A 15,919-nucleotide genomic window follows, 5' to 3' on the forward strand; every position below is an offset into this window, starting at 1 on the left:
AGGGGCCTCATACAATCGCTACCTTAAAGTCTCGAAGGCCAACTGGTGTTCCAGACCCCACCGAAAGGTTACATTTTTCTTGGTCAGGCGGGTTAGAGGCACTGCAATCTTGGAGAAGTCCTGAATAAATCTTTGATAATACCCCAGAAGACCCAAGAAACTCCGAATCTTAGATGCATTTTTTGGAACTTCCCAACGCATCACAACCTAGATCTTGGCCGGGTCCACCAACACCCTGGTTGATGATGTGCCCCAAAAACTGCACCTCACAAACCAAAACTCGCATTTGGAGAATTTGGCATAAAACCTCTCCTTCCTCTAGGTCTCCAACACCTTTCACAAATGCTGCTCATCATGCTCCTTGGTCATAGAGTAGACCAGAATATCATCAATGAAAAAAATCACGGACCGATCCTGCATCACCCAACAAACCCAGTTCATGAGATCCATGAATGCTGCTGGTGCATTGGTGATACCGAAAAGCATCGCCAAAAACTCGTAATGATCATAACAAGTTGTAAAAGCCATATTCTGTACATCCTCATCCATGATCCTCATCTGATGGTAAGATGACCGAAGATCAATCTTGGAGAACCAAGATGCACCATGAAGTTGATCAAATAAGTCGTCGATCCTTGGAAGTGGGTAACGGTTCTTCACCGTTATCATGTTTAATTGCCGATAATGGATACATATCATGTGTGACCCATCCTTCCTTTTCACGAACATGATCGGTGCTCCTCACGGGGAACTGCTCGGATGGGTAAAACCCTTGTCTAGCAGCACCTACAACTGCATAGACAACTCCTGCATCTCAGGCGGTGCTAGGCGATATAGTGCCTTGGCTATCGGAGCCGAACCAGGCATCAAATCAATCCGAAACTCAACCTGCCGCTCGGGAGGCACTCACGGAAACTCCTTGGGAAATTCGTCGGGAAAATCTCGCACAATAGGTAGCCTACTCAACTCTGATATGGCCTCAACCAACGTATCCGAAACATAAGCCAAAAACCAAGAACAACCCTGCTGAAGAAGCCTCCTAGCCCTCGCAGCTGAACATAGATTTGGCCCATGCGAGGCTCTCTCACTAGTAATGACTAGTTCTCCCCCACTTAGGGATCGAACTCTCACCAAGTGCCAATCACAATCAATCACGACCCCATTGGACCCCAACTAGTCCATCCCGATGATCACCTTCAATTTCGTTAAGGGAATCAGCACCAAATCTATAGGAAATCTCTCACTGAACATGTTAAGAACACATCCTTAGAATACCCTCGCAGTGCTCACTATACGATCATCCGTGATCTCCACCTCCAGAGTCGAGTCCAAAGTCCCCGGAGCATCTCGAAACTTCTTGCTGATCGCAAGAGATTCAAAGGATTGGGTAGCGCCCGTATCGAATAAAACATGAGCCGATAACCCATTGACCAAAAAGGTCCCTATACAAGATCATGAAAATATATGCATAACAAGAAAACAATAAAAGATAGAGTTAATTCACATACCAATAACTACATTCGGCACTGCCCGGGCCTCATCGGTGGCCAACTTAAATGCCCTGATCTTCACCGCAGGAGCCTCCGCCTTGCCCTTGCGGCCATAGGTAATCTTCAAGGTGGATGGTGCAGGCGCCACCACTACCCCATCAGACAACCACAGCCAATCAGCCTTTTTATGGCCGGTCTGGTTGCAGTGAAAACAAATCAGAGCCTTCTTGGGGCAGTCCTTGCTCATGTGAACTGCCTGACCACAACCGAGACATCCAAAGCCCACAGATCGACAGGCTCCACTGTGTGGCTTTCCGTACTTGGCACATCGGCCCCGACCCGGATGGTCTCTGCTGTGAACATCGGAGGTCTTGGGCTGACCCATTGCTGTCTGAACCTGCTCCGGCTTCTGCTTTGTCTGGAGCTCCAACTCAATCTCCCGCTCACGGGCCTTCTCAATCATATCATTCAGGGTCTTTCACCCTGAAAAACTCACGACCTCCCTGATATTATCCCTCAACATAACATGATATCTCGTCTTCCTCATCTCCTCATCCGCAGCGTACTCTGGAACTAGCAATGCCCTCTCCCTGAATTTAGCGGTGATCTCCGCCACAATCTTCGTAGTCTGGTGAAGGTCCTCAAACTCCCTCACCAGCTGCTACACCTCAAAGGCCGATGCAAAGTCCCGATCAAACCTCTGCACAAACTCCTCCCAAGTCATCACTGTAACAGCCGCCATGCGAACCGCTCAGGTAACCTCCTCCCACCAGTCTCGCGCTCAGTCCCTTAGCAAGCAGGATGTGAATCATACCTTTTCCGCCTCGGGGTAAAAGCTCGTGCGCTGAGCATTCTCCATGTCAATGATCCAACGGTGACTAGGTATGGGGTCCTTAGCCCTAAAGAACTGAGGTGCTTTGCATTCCTTGAACTCCCAAAACGAGGGAGTTTGAGCCCTAATCTGTCCTGCGGAAATCACGACAAGAAAAGACCTAAGCCACTCCTCCATGATCTCCATAATCTCCTCCTTGACGGTACCAGAAATCACTGGGGTAGCGTCAAGGATGCCACGAGTAACCTCGACTGCGATAAGCTTGCACAACCTCTCATTAATCGGTTCCGCACCGGAACCTGAACCCGAACTAGAACCCGATCCCGAACCTGAACCTCCTCGTGTAGTCATCGCCATCCTCCACTGAAAATACAACATAGAAACAATCGATAAAGAAGTTAAAAGGGATTCTTCTTCGGTGGACTCCTTAGAGTCGGGTACAGGTCCTGTGCTCTCAGTAATACGGGCCCAATACTACCTTCCACACCTACATGGACCTTCCTCAAGTTTATACCTAATACCTCTAGTTCACCCAACTATACTCAGAAACATAACTCATACAACACAACACACACATATCCTAGACTCTTCTAGGATTTCTCAATCCTCACAGAACCAAAACCTTAATCAACACCGCAGTTGCCTTATGCATACAAGTTATACACTAACAGAATCACATAGACTGTCAGATAAAGTTTCTACCCTAAGTCCACAACCAAACAAGCAAGTGGAAATGAGGCATAATCCATCATTCTAGGGCTATGAAATCCTAATCGTATATAACTTTGAAATCATATACACTTAGCAATTAACTGAATCAACATCGATTTCAAGTAGTACATGGCATCAAATTTTTCCTAGGCTATATGGCATCACATAAGTCATTCAATTCTATAATATAGCTCCTGATGGTATCCTTAGCCCTACTCTAACATGCAATTTCACATATTAAGCATACTAATCATAACACATAAGCATGGGTAAATTGGGAAACACTTACTTGAGCTCGGCCGATCGCACGCATTGCAGTCTCCCTTTTTACTTAAAAGAACCTTTATCTGAAAAATTCAGTTATTTTTTCTTTTTAAAAGGTTATCATTCCTCAGTTTGAGTTATGACACACCCGAGAGTGTGCCCGAATCCCTCTAACCAAGGCTCTGATACCAACTTGTAACAACCCAAAACTAGGAGAAAATTTTTCATTTTTAATTAAGATTTACAACCATAAGTTTGATTCCAAAATCCATTACATAATCCTCATATCAAATTATCAATAGTGGAGAGTGAATGCTGCGCCATCAAGTCGGACCCTTCCCCTTAGTACCGGAAGTACCTGAAACCGCAATATAAATTGTAAGCAAATGCTTAATGAGTTTTCCCAAAATACCACATACCAAATATAAATTGCAAGTATGGGCCCCGCCCTGGGGTATATTTCAACCCGATCGCACAACAATGGGCCCCGCCCTGGGGTATATTTCAACCTGAACATACCATCATGTGCCCCACCCTGGGGTATATTTCAACCTGACATGCTATATTGGGCCCCACCCTGGGGTATATTTCAACCCGATCATGAAAACACAATATATATCACACAACAACTAGCATACTACATAACCGGATAGTAGGCCGGCCTTGGTGCCTTCGACCCAAGCATATAGGGGATAGACTCACCTTGGACTGCTGATAAATATTAACTGCTCGGCTACTGATCCGGGAAATCCCACACTGAACATACACAAATTACCCTAATTAGGAATGGGTTAACAATCACGATTATAGGCCTAAATTCCAATCCAATTCATAAGGTCAAGACCCCCATTCCTTACCCTTAATGGGCTAAATCATTCCTGGTCCAAAACACAATAATGGGCCCTAAGGCCCAACTCATAACATTTAAGGGCCACAACAAAAGTCCAAAAACACCCTTAGCCCAAAAAAATATTCTGGTGGCCCAAAATAAAGCCTAAAACTCCTAGGGTCCAAGATGAAGCCCAATACAGAAAGGCCCAAACATCTGCAACCCATTGTTGAGTACGCGGGGCGTACTTAGCTTGTACACTAAGCGTATACACTTAAGGGCTTGTATGCAGCGCGTACAACCTTGTACGCCCAACGTACTCCCCTTGTTTGGCTAACTTCACTTTTACGCTCTTAATCGATTAAGACATTAGCCCAAAACTCAGATCTAACCTGCTTGAGGTGGTTTATCTCGTAAATTTGTCTACTTTACGTGCATGCATGGCTTAATGAGGCCCTAGAGCTCAAAAGAGATTTATAAATAACTTAATACTTGCATGGGGGTCATAAACACCATAAAGTTGGCACCTTTAAGCTTAAGGAACCCACCAAACATCAACATATACAAGATTTAGCATCCCAAATGGTCTTAACTCATCAAGACCAACCAAAAGGACCATAACAAGCTAAAGAAGTAGATCTAAGCAAAGGTTAGGCAATGTATGAACTTTATACCTCCAAACGGTTCCTAAGATGATGTAGATTCAGAATCTTGAAGCTCAACCACGTCCAAGGCTTGCATACCAAGTTATTCTTCTTGCAAACACACCAAAAAGGTCACCAAAGTCACTTTAAAGCTAAAAGATCACACTCACTAGCAAATTAGGGTTTAAGGGACGATAACAAACAGTGGACGCTGATAAGGGTGAGGGTCCAAGAGTCATAAGTGAGCTTAAATATGGCTCATACCCTAAAATTGGGGTTTTGGCATTGGCCATGTGAGCCCCGCGTACGTAGCTAACGATCCCACTTCCTCATACCCATGTATGCTAAGCGTACACATACGTGATGGGTTTTTGAGCATTCTAACACTCCTATGGTGTACATGCAACCCTAGAAACCTTGGATCTATGTTTGACTAAGATACATGCAAATAATTATTTTTCCAAGGTTCTTATCCTAAGTAGCATGGCATGGGGTACTTGAATCAAATAAAACTAGTAGAATTACTTACCTTGTAGTAGTAGTTGATTGCTTGGAGTTTGAGAGCCTAGCACCAATAATGTCGATGCCTCAAATGGAAGTCACAATTCACCACAAACTTGGAACCTTGAGAGAATAGTCACAAACTTCTTGAAATCGGCCCTCTTAGTTTACACACATCAACTAGTACAATTTCAAGAACCAAAGCCTCCTTTATATAGTGTGGTGGATTAGGGTTACACCCATGTAAACCCTAATACCCATGTCTTTTCATTTCCATGAGATCCATGGGTTAAAGCTCCATGGAGTATCCATGGACTTTCCATGCAAGCCTAGCCCATTCCAAATAAGCATTAGCCCACACTATATAAATACAAGAGCCCATATTTAATTAGTCATATTTTTTATCTCTAAATTAATTCTAAATTAATTATAGATCGAAACTAATTAAATATTATGATTTTATATTAATATATTAGGACTTATATTATATTAATAAATCATAACTTATACTATTCTCAAACGATTATCCATAAATTGTTCGGGTGAAGTGCAACCCAAATGGACCATGCCGGGTCGGGTCAAGTACATACCAAATATAGTTATGGACTTAGACACTATATCTAACAGTCTCCCACTTGGATAAGTCTAATAACTATAGTTGCAAGTATGACTTCAGGAATCGATCAGCAATCGTTGCTCTTTAAACTCTGTTGAACTATGAAGCGCCATTTTAGATAAGTGATCATATAATCCTCTGTTCTAGATATCAGCCGGAAAAATACATGGAACATGGTCTTGCTTATTGTCCAGCATTTGTTTCCCGATTTCCGATTTGTTTGACATAGAACTTAACTGAACACATCAATAGTTCTGACCGGGCCCGGTACATAGGTCAAAACAAAATCATCGAGGGGCCCAGATATCGCTTCTAATCCTAGAAGGAACAGATAAACTTCGACTCATATGTTTGCTCTACTACTTGTTAAATTACACACAAAAGCACGGTTTATAACATCGAGTTACCAATGCGTTTTCGTGCAATCAATGCATAACCAACTCATAGGCACCAAATCATATCTCTAGGTTTGAAGACTTATATGATATTACCGTCTCACGATCACTCGAGATAAATTCCATGAAATGATACAAGTGAGCATGGGTTGAATCCAATACTCAGAACTTATGAGCACTCATGAGTGCTGTAGCCCCGCTTTGTCTAACATCTTAGACCTCTACAAGTCAACCCATGACAGTCTTGATTCATATCTACTTCCAACATATGACCGACTGTGGAGAGTTTGAATAATATGATATAAACCATAACATAATTATTCTGGAAGTCAAAACATGCAAAAAGAAATAATAGTAAACGATTTACAAGAGATAGCAACACTTTACTCATAAATAACAGCTTTTATTTATCATCAAATGTCAATTACATTTTACAAATTTCAAGATTATCTAACTACTAAAACTAATATCATCCTTCAGCCCTATGCTCCGAGCATACTGGAGATGCTTAGCCCGAGTCAGTCCCTTCGTGAGGGGATCTGCTGGGTTCTCATCCGATGATACCCTCCATGCCACGAGGATTCCTTCTTCTATTCGATGTCTAATGAAGTGATATTTTTTGTCAATTTGTCTGGATCTCCCATGATCTCTTGGTTCCTTGGCTAAGGCAACCGCACTATTGCTGTCACAGAAAATCTCCATTGGCTCCTTTATAGCTGGTACAACTCCAAGGTCTCTGATGAAGTTCTTTAGCCATATAGCCTCCTTTGCTGCCTCGCTTGCTGCTATATACTCTGATTCACAAGTGGAATCAGCCACTGTCTCCTGCTTGGAACTTTTCCAAGTAATTGCCCCTCCGTTTAGAGTAAAGACCCAGCCCGACTGAGAGCAGAAATTATCCCTGTCAGTCTGAAAGCTAGCATCACTGTACCCTACAACTCTCAAGTCCTCACTGCCACCGAGGGTAAGGACCCAGTCCTTAGTCCTCCGTAGGTACTTGAGGATATTCTTTACCGCAGTCCAGTGTGCCTTGCCAGGGTTCCCCTGATACCTGCTAACCATGCTCAAAGCAAAGGCTACATCAGGTCGAGTACACGTCATAGCATACATGATCGATCCTACAGCTGAAGCATAAGGTATTCGACTCATTTCTGCTATCTCAGCCTCAGTACTAGGGCTTTGTGTCTTACTCAATCTAGTGTTACTTTGGATGGGTAACTCTCCTTTCTTGGAGTTATGCATGTTGAACCTTTTCAACACTTTGTCCACATAGGTGCTTTGACTAAGTCCAATTAGTCTTTTACTCCTGTTTCTCAAAATCCTTATCCCTAGGATATTGGCAGCTTCTCCAAGGTCCTTCATAGCGAAACACTTCCCAAGCCAAGACTTTACTTCCTGCAGGGTTGGAATGTCATTTCCTATGAGTAGTATGTCATCCACATACAGTACCAAAAAGCTGACTATACTCCCACTAGCCTTGATATAGACACAAGATTCATCTTCACTCCTTGAAAAGCCAAATTCTTTGATTTTCTCATCAAAGCAAAGATTCCATCTGCGAGGTGCCTGTTTTAATCCATAAATGGATTTCTCGAGCTTACACACTCTACTAGGGTACTCTATACTGACAAAACCCTCTGGCTGAACCATGTAAACATCTTCAGCCAACTTTCCATTAAGGAAAGCGGTTTTGACATCCATTTTCCATATTTCATAATCATGAAATGCAGCAATGGCTAACAGAACCCTAATAGACTTAATCTTGGCCACTGGTGAAAAGGTCTCATCATAATCAACTCCCGGAGTTTGAGAATAACCCTTTGCAACCAGTCGTGCCTTATAAGTGTGTACATTACCATCCATGTCGGTCTTCTTCTTGAAGATCCATTTGCACCCAACTATCTTACGATCAGGTACATTGTCAACCAAGTTCCAAACTTGATTCTCATACATGTAATGTATCTCGCTATCCATAGCCTCTTTCCATTTAGCAGCCTCAGGGCCTGCCATGGCTTCCGTGTAGCTGTTAGGCTCATCCAGATTTACCAGTATGTTATCACTGATAAGTTTCTCACCTTCTGTAGTAATATGAAAACCATAATAATGCTCAGGTGCATTCCTAACTCTGGTGGAACGCCTCAGAGGTATAGATTCTTCAGTCGGCTCAACAGGAGTTTCCTCCTCAGGTTGAGGGCTAGGGTTTGAGGTTCTTTCACCACTTGACTCTTGAATTTCCTCAAGGTCAATTTGCCTCCCACTGTCTCCTTGGCTCATGAATTCTCTCTCTCAAAAGAATCCTCTTCTTGCTACAAAGACCACATTATCACTGGGTCTGTAGAAGATGTAACCAAAGGATTTCTGTGGGTAGCCGATGAAAATACACCTTTCGCTTCGGGGTTCGAGCTTATCGTGAGTCTCGCGTCTCACGAAAGCCTCGCAACCCCAAATCTTGATGTGGTCTAGATTGGGAACTTTTCCAGTCCACACCTCGTGAGGTGTTTTGGCAACCTTCTTTGTAGGGACTAGATTAAGGATATGGGCAGCAGTCTCTAAGGCATACCCCCAAAATGAGATTGGTAGCGAAGCTCGACTCATCATGGAACGAACCATGTCCAACAAGGTCCGATTGCGCCTCTCAGCTACACCATTCAACTGTGGTGTCCTAGGAGGTGTCAATTGTGAGACAATCCCACATTCCTTAAGATAGTCAAGGAACTCAGTACTAAGATACTCACCACCACGATCGAATCAAAGCATCTTAATGTTCCTGCCCAACTGATTCTCCACTTCTTGCTTAAACTCTTTGAATTTCTCAAAGGTTTTTGACTTATGCTTGATTAGGTAGACATATCCATATCTACTAAAATCATCAGTAAAAGTCACATAGAACCGATTAGCATCTCTTGTGGCGGTTCTGAAGGGTCCACACACATCCGTGTGTATGAGGTCCAACAAACCTTCGCCCCTAGCACAAGTGCCAGTAAAAGGTGACTTTGTCATTTTACCAAGCAAACAAGATTCACAACTATCATCTGACTTTAGGTCAAATGACTCCAAGACTCCATCCTTTTGGAGTTGGCCTATGCGTTTCTTGCTTACATGTCCAAGACGACAATGCCATAAGGATGCTTTATCTAAGCTAGTGGAAGAGTTAATACACAATACATTATTTCCTAGATTATCTACAACAGATACAGTTTCATACACGCCATCACAAGGTAATGCTTTAAAATAAAGAACATTATTAAAGAAAGCATCAATACTACCATTATTATTTTCAAAATAAAAGGTAAAACCTTGTTTATACAATGCATGAAAGGAAATAGCATTTCTTGCCATTTCTAGCGAATAATAACATTTATTCAAATCTAATGTAAACCCACTATTTAGCACTAAGGAATAAACTCATATCTTGGTGACAGGTGAAGCTTTCTTGTTTCCCATGATCAAGTTTATCTTTCCCTGCTCCACATTCTCACTTCTTTTTAGTCCCTGCAAATCACAACATATGTGAATACCACAACCTGTATCAAGGACCCAAGACTTAGAATGAGGTGAGTTATTAGACAATATAGTGTATATACCTGTATGGTTGGGTTTTACTTTCCCATCCTTCAAATCTTGCTGGTACTTTGGGCAGTTTCGCTTCCAGTGCGACTTTTCATGGCAATAGAAGCATTCAGCCTCAGTAGGGTTAGCAGAAGGAGTGACAAAACCTTTCTTGGTTTTTCTTGAAGAGGAGCCTTCAAGGGTCTTACCCTTGGTACCCTTAGAAGGGTTCTTTCTCTTCTTCCCTTTGCCATGCCCGATTTCCAAGACATTGGCCGCAATTGGAGTAGGAGTAGGAGTAGTAACAACCGACTTACCCTTTAGACCACTTTCGGCGGTCTTCAAGAGTCCTTGAAGTTTGCTGAGGGTGACTTCTTTCTTGTTCATGTGATATGTCATGCGGAATTGATCATAACACGATGGCATGGAGTGCAAAATGATGTCTATTGCTAACTCCTCAGGGAAGTTCACATTCAGCTTCAGTAAACGGTCCACATACCTTTGCATTTTCTGCATGTGGCCCGTGATGGGTTCACCATCCTTCATTCGGGTTTTTATCATGGAGGAGATTATTTCATATCGCTCTTGACGAGAACTTTGATGGTAGCGGTCCATCAAGTCCTGGTGCATCTCAAAAGGATAATAGTCCTCATAGGACTTTTGGAGCTCGGCTTTCATGGTGGCCATCATGATGCATGCCACTTTTGTAGCATCTCTTTCATGTACCTCATATTCAGCAAGCTCTTCAGGAGTAGCAGTTGGCTCGGGTACGTTCAGCTCCTTGTCGAGAACATATTCTTTGTTCTCATACCGAGTGACCATCCTGATATTTCTGATCCAATCTGTAAAGTTGGACTCATCAAAGATGACTCTCCCACAAAGATTCATGAGAGAGAAGGAGCTAGTAGGGTTTGAGCCAGAAGCATTGTTATTGGAAGACATCTGAAAAGAAGAGGGAATAGATTAGATTATATATAGATATAGTCCTTAACAAAACACCCAAATGTAATATTAAGGCTAGGACCCAACACAATATTTTATAACTTAAAAGTGGGATGTCGTAATCTAAGCTATAAGATATTTGAAGGTAGGTGAATGACGATTCACCAATTTCCACCATGAAAAACGAAATATTTAATTAGGTTTTAATTGGTTTAGAAACTCCTAGATTCTTTGAGATTCTTTGAACTCTCTTCAATGACATGTTTCAATCTCGAGTGTGCCCTTTAAGTTTTGTGACTGGGATGCCGAGGATCACAAAACAAGGTGTGAAGTAACCATGCAAATTACGTGGTACCCTTAATGTATTACCCCTCAATCGATGTGCCGGTTAACCACACACGCTCCATCGATACGATGATAAACATTAAGTCACCCTTTACCTACCTTGTTAAGTTCAATTTAGTGTGCCGGTTAACCACACACGCTCCACTAACGACTTAAACAAAGTGTAAAGTGTAATTTCATGGATTAGCACCTTATTCACATTTTTCTAAAATAACTAGGATTGGGAATTCAGTAAAGTTTAGTTACTTTAGTATTATCATTATACTTTTAATGAGAATTTATAAGTCCTTGTCCTACCCGTTCGGCTAACGACCCTCCACCAATCAAGGAAGCGGTGGGTGAGAGTGGACACCCATTAAGTTGCCATTTTATAGGCAACAACCTTATACCCCCCTTATAGACCGGCTTCGTGAATGAGGCGTACTAGCGGTAAGACAACTTGATCTTATACATATATAAATATTATTAAACTAATAATATTATAAAGTATAAGGGTTGAATTTTAACTTTTAAAATTCTAGGGGTTGGAACTAAAGTTTTTAATATGACTTTACATGTTCCAAAACTTGAGGGCAAGTTTTGTAAACTTTCAAAACTTTTCATTTCTCATAACTTATGAGTTAATGGTTATTAAAAATGAAGACTCTTCATTTTTTGTAACCTGCGTGTTCTTTTAATGGTTATTTATAAATGTGACTTTTGGTTATCCATAACTTAAAAACTAGTTATGGACTCCATTAAAACACATAAAGATCAAGAATTAATCTAATCAATTATTAGCACATAATTTCTATGATCTTCTAAACTCATATGTTTATGAATGTTCATATCAAAAATTTCAAGAATCGTAAGAACATATACAAAACTTGAAATTTTGATACGAGCTTTTGAACAAAACTTCGATTTTCAAGTTTTTTTTTTTTTTTTTTTTTTTGCATCAAGTATCAAATAAACAAACCAGGCTCTGATACCACTGATGAGTTTTTGAGCATTTTAACACTCCTATGGTGTACATGCAACCCTAGAAACCTTGGATCTATGTTTGACTAAGATACATGCAAATAATTATTTTTCCAAGGTTCTTATCCTAACTAGCATGGCATGGGGTACTTGAATCAAATAAAACTAGTAGAATTACTTACCTTGTAGTAGTAGTTGATTGCTTGGAGTTTGAGAGCCTAGCACCAATAATGTGGATGCCTCAAATGGAAGTCACAAATCACCACAAACTTGGAACCTTGAGAGAATAGTCACAAACTTCTTGAAATCGGCCCTCTTAGTTTACACACAATAACTAGTACAATTTCAAGAACCAAAGCCTCCTTTATATAGTGTGGTGGATTAGGGTTACACCCATGTAAACCCTAATACCCATGTCTTTTCATTTCCATGAGATCCATGGGTTAAAGCTCCATGGAGTATCCATGGACTTTCCATGCAAGCCTAGCCCATTCCAAATAAGCATTAGCCCACACTATATAAATACAAGAGCCCATATTTAATTAGTCATACTTTTGATCTCTAAATTAATTCTAAATTAATTATAGATCAACACTAATTAAATATTATGATTTTATATTAATATATTAGGACTTATAATATATTAATAAATCATAACTTATACTATTCTCAAACGATTATCCGTAAATATTTCGGGTGAAGTGCAACCCAAATGGACCATGCTGGGTCGGGTCAAGTACATACCAAATATAGTTATGGGCTTAGACACTATATCCAACAATACGTACGCCCAAGGTACGTGGGGACTCCTTCCGTAATTAATTTTGCAACAAGGTTTAAAATATAAAGATACATGGGTGCAAGTTTTACACTTGAACTCCAAATTTGTTATACATGGTATCTAAGACGATATCCCACATCCCCATTTCTTAACACATGCATATCTACTTAATCAAGCCTCCACTTATGGGGGAGTGTTATTGTATCACACATCGACGCAACACGATCCTATAAATGTGCGTGCATGTGTGCATGTGTACATGTGTATATATATATATATATATATATATATATATATATATATATATATATATATATATATATGAGTCTCCATTTCCATAACTATTGCACATACACGTTGCATGGTATTAGAGCCAAAATTAGTTATTCTCTCTCTGTCTCTCTTTGTCTCTCTCTATCTCTCTCTCTCTCTCTCTCTCTCTCTCTCTCTCTTAAAATCTAGTTGTCATTAGGTTCTTTGTCATATACCATCCTCCCCTTATCTTGCATGTATTCTTATTTATTTCATGGCAACACATACTAAGAAGCCCAATGGAATTACAAATATCAAATTGTATATCCTGCTTATTCTTGACTTGGACTGTTGAAATTATGATTCAGGACGTGAACTATTTGAAAGACACTACAATGGTTTCATTGTTTCATATCATCTTCAATAACAAACACTAAAGCCGCAAATTTTTTGGACAAATCAAAATAGAATCAAAGATATTCCAACATAAATTTATGGAGCCATTGTACTTTTCTTAATTAGTCTTTTAGATGATTCTAGAAGAGGAATGCAAGTACAAGATATATTTGGATTAGCTTCGAGACCTTCTTTAGAGAATAAAGATGCGAAACCATTCAATTGGATAATGAATTTCACAATATCATAATTGGAGACTCTACTATTACAGACAGTTCAAAATAATCAAAATGAATACTACATTTCTTGACAACATCGACACAACAGTCCAGAAACAGGATCCTATCACTTATAACATCAATGGTTTGTATCCTATGTTTGATTACATCGCAAGTCTTATCCACATTTGATCATTGGTTCTATCATTCCTAGTAACTCATTCGATGCTTTTTCTCAAAGAAAAATGAATATGGTAGGTAAAAAATCGATCCTAAAAAATTACTCACTTTGATCATTCATCCTCTACCACAGTAATTATATCCAAGAAAACAAACAATCAACAAAACTATCAAAACTTGGGCAATAAGAACTATCGTGGTAGTGTTGGAAGTTATCGGGACATCGGTGGTAGAAGCGGTGGCAAATTAACGACTATGACAGATTCAATTACACCATTAGAAATGAAAGTCAGAGTGCCTGAGGTCAATTCTATAATGAGCAACCAAAATATATGGTGCCACCCAGATGGGGATTTGACTGGTTCCTATGGTGATGCCCTCCACCTTATTCAGTCGCCCCAATGAGCCATTGACATAGCACATGGGGTGCCTTCCCATGCCTTCTGACCCACAAGATCTTGTCTGAATCTATCAATAACACACCCAACATGAAAATAGTGCCATTAGTAAACCTTCGACTACTTTTGGCATGTTTCCTTTCCAATAGTTGGCTTTCATATTCTCGACCCAGTCACTTTCTTAACCATAGTAGGTTGTTGTTATGTAGCCTTCCGGATGCCTGGTAGTTGTGCGGATAGATACTTGACTAATGAATACTCTAGATGAAATGATGAAAATATAGAAACACACAAGCTTATAAAGCAATATCGAGGGATGGACCCCAGTATTGCTCTCCGATGCCTAAGTTAAATGTCAGGTGGAAGTGTAGTTAAATTGCTTATAGTGAGAGTGTTTTGCCTTTACCAGTTCATATCAAAGTTCTTATATATATCGGCGGGATGGTCCGAGTTCTTGCTTCTTTCTCCAGGTGGTGCTTTTATCTACAAGGTTTAAGGGTTATACCCTTAAATATAATAACACTACTTTTTCCATGTTTCCCGAGATGTGGCATAAGGATTCCTACGGGTGATTTTGTTGCTATAATATATTTCTTCCCAGTTTAGGTGGTTGGTTTGCTATTGTTGAGGAGTACTGGCCTGGTAAGTGTTGGGCTTATTATACATAGTTGGGCAGCTTTTAGGTGATGCAGTATTGTCTTTGTGTATGGGCTGATCCCAATACACCATTAATCCACTAGAGTAATTGTTAAAGGCGTTTGCAAAACCTTTTATAATAAGTGGGCTTAAATGTGCTACTTAAATGCCCGGGTATTGAAGTGCCCAACATTAAGCACATGCACGTATGTATTTGCGTATCTATTCTATCTCTAGGTTTGTTAGCGGTTGATATTCCCACGTTATTGCAGCTCTGATACCAATTGAGAGTACAAGATTCAGTGCTCGGACAAGGTTTGAAAACTCAAACCTTGAATTAACTTTTAAGATCAATGTCTGCTGCTAATATTTTGGTCCAGTCAAGTCTGGTAAACCAGTTAAGACTTGAAGTATGAAAATCAACAAAGTGTTCAACAAAATATTTAAGTAGAGTAAAATTATTATGAGCAAAGTAAAGACAATTTAAGAACAAGAAGAATGATAGTGAAAAAGATTTGACTTGCAAGAGAATTTGTAATTGATGTGAAGAGAATAATGATACTTCTTGCTTACAATTATCCATCCATGCCTATGGAATCTTTGCTATGGAATCCGCTATATAATATACACCACGAAAATTGATAGAAATTCATCACCACGGAATTTGCTAGGAATTCATCATCACAGAATTTGCTAGGGATTCATCACCATGGAATTTGCTAGGGATTAACCACCACAGAATTTGCTAGGGATTCACCACCACGACATTTGCTAGGGATTCATCACCATGAATTTTGTTAGGAATTAACTACAACGGAATTTGTGACGGAAGAACTACTATGAAATTTGTGATGGAATCCTACAATGGAATACCATGTACAACGAATTTCATTAGTTGTCATATTTGCGACGGAATGATTGTTTCCCTAGCAAACCCTCGCTACGGGGTTTTTTGGGACGAAAATCGGTCGTCGCAAATT

The sequence above is a fragment of the Lactuca virosa genome, chromosome 6 (genome assembly GCF_052849685.1).
Source record: "Lactuca virosa cultivar CGN04683 chromosome 6, Lactuca_virosa_CGN04683_v6, whole genome shotgun sequence".
NCBI lineage: Eukaryota > Viridiplantae > Streptophyta > Magnoliopsida > Asterales > Asteraceae > Lactuca > Lactuca virosa.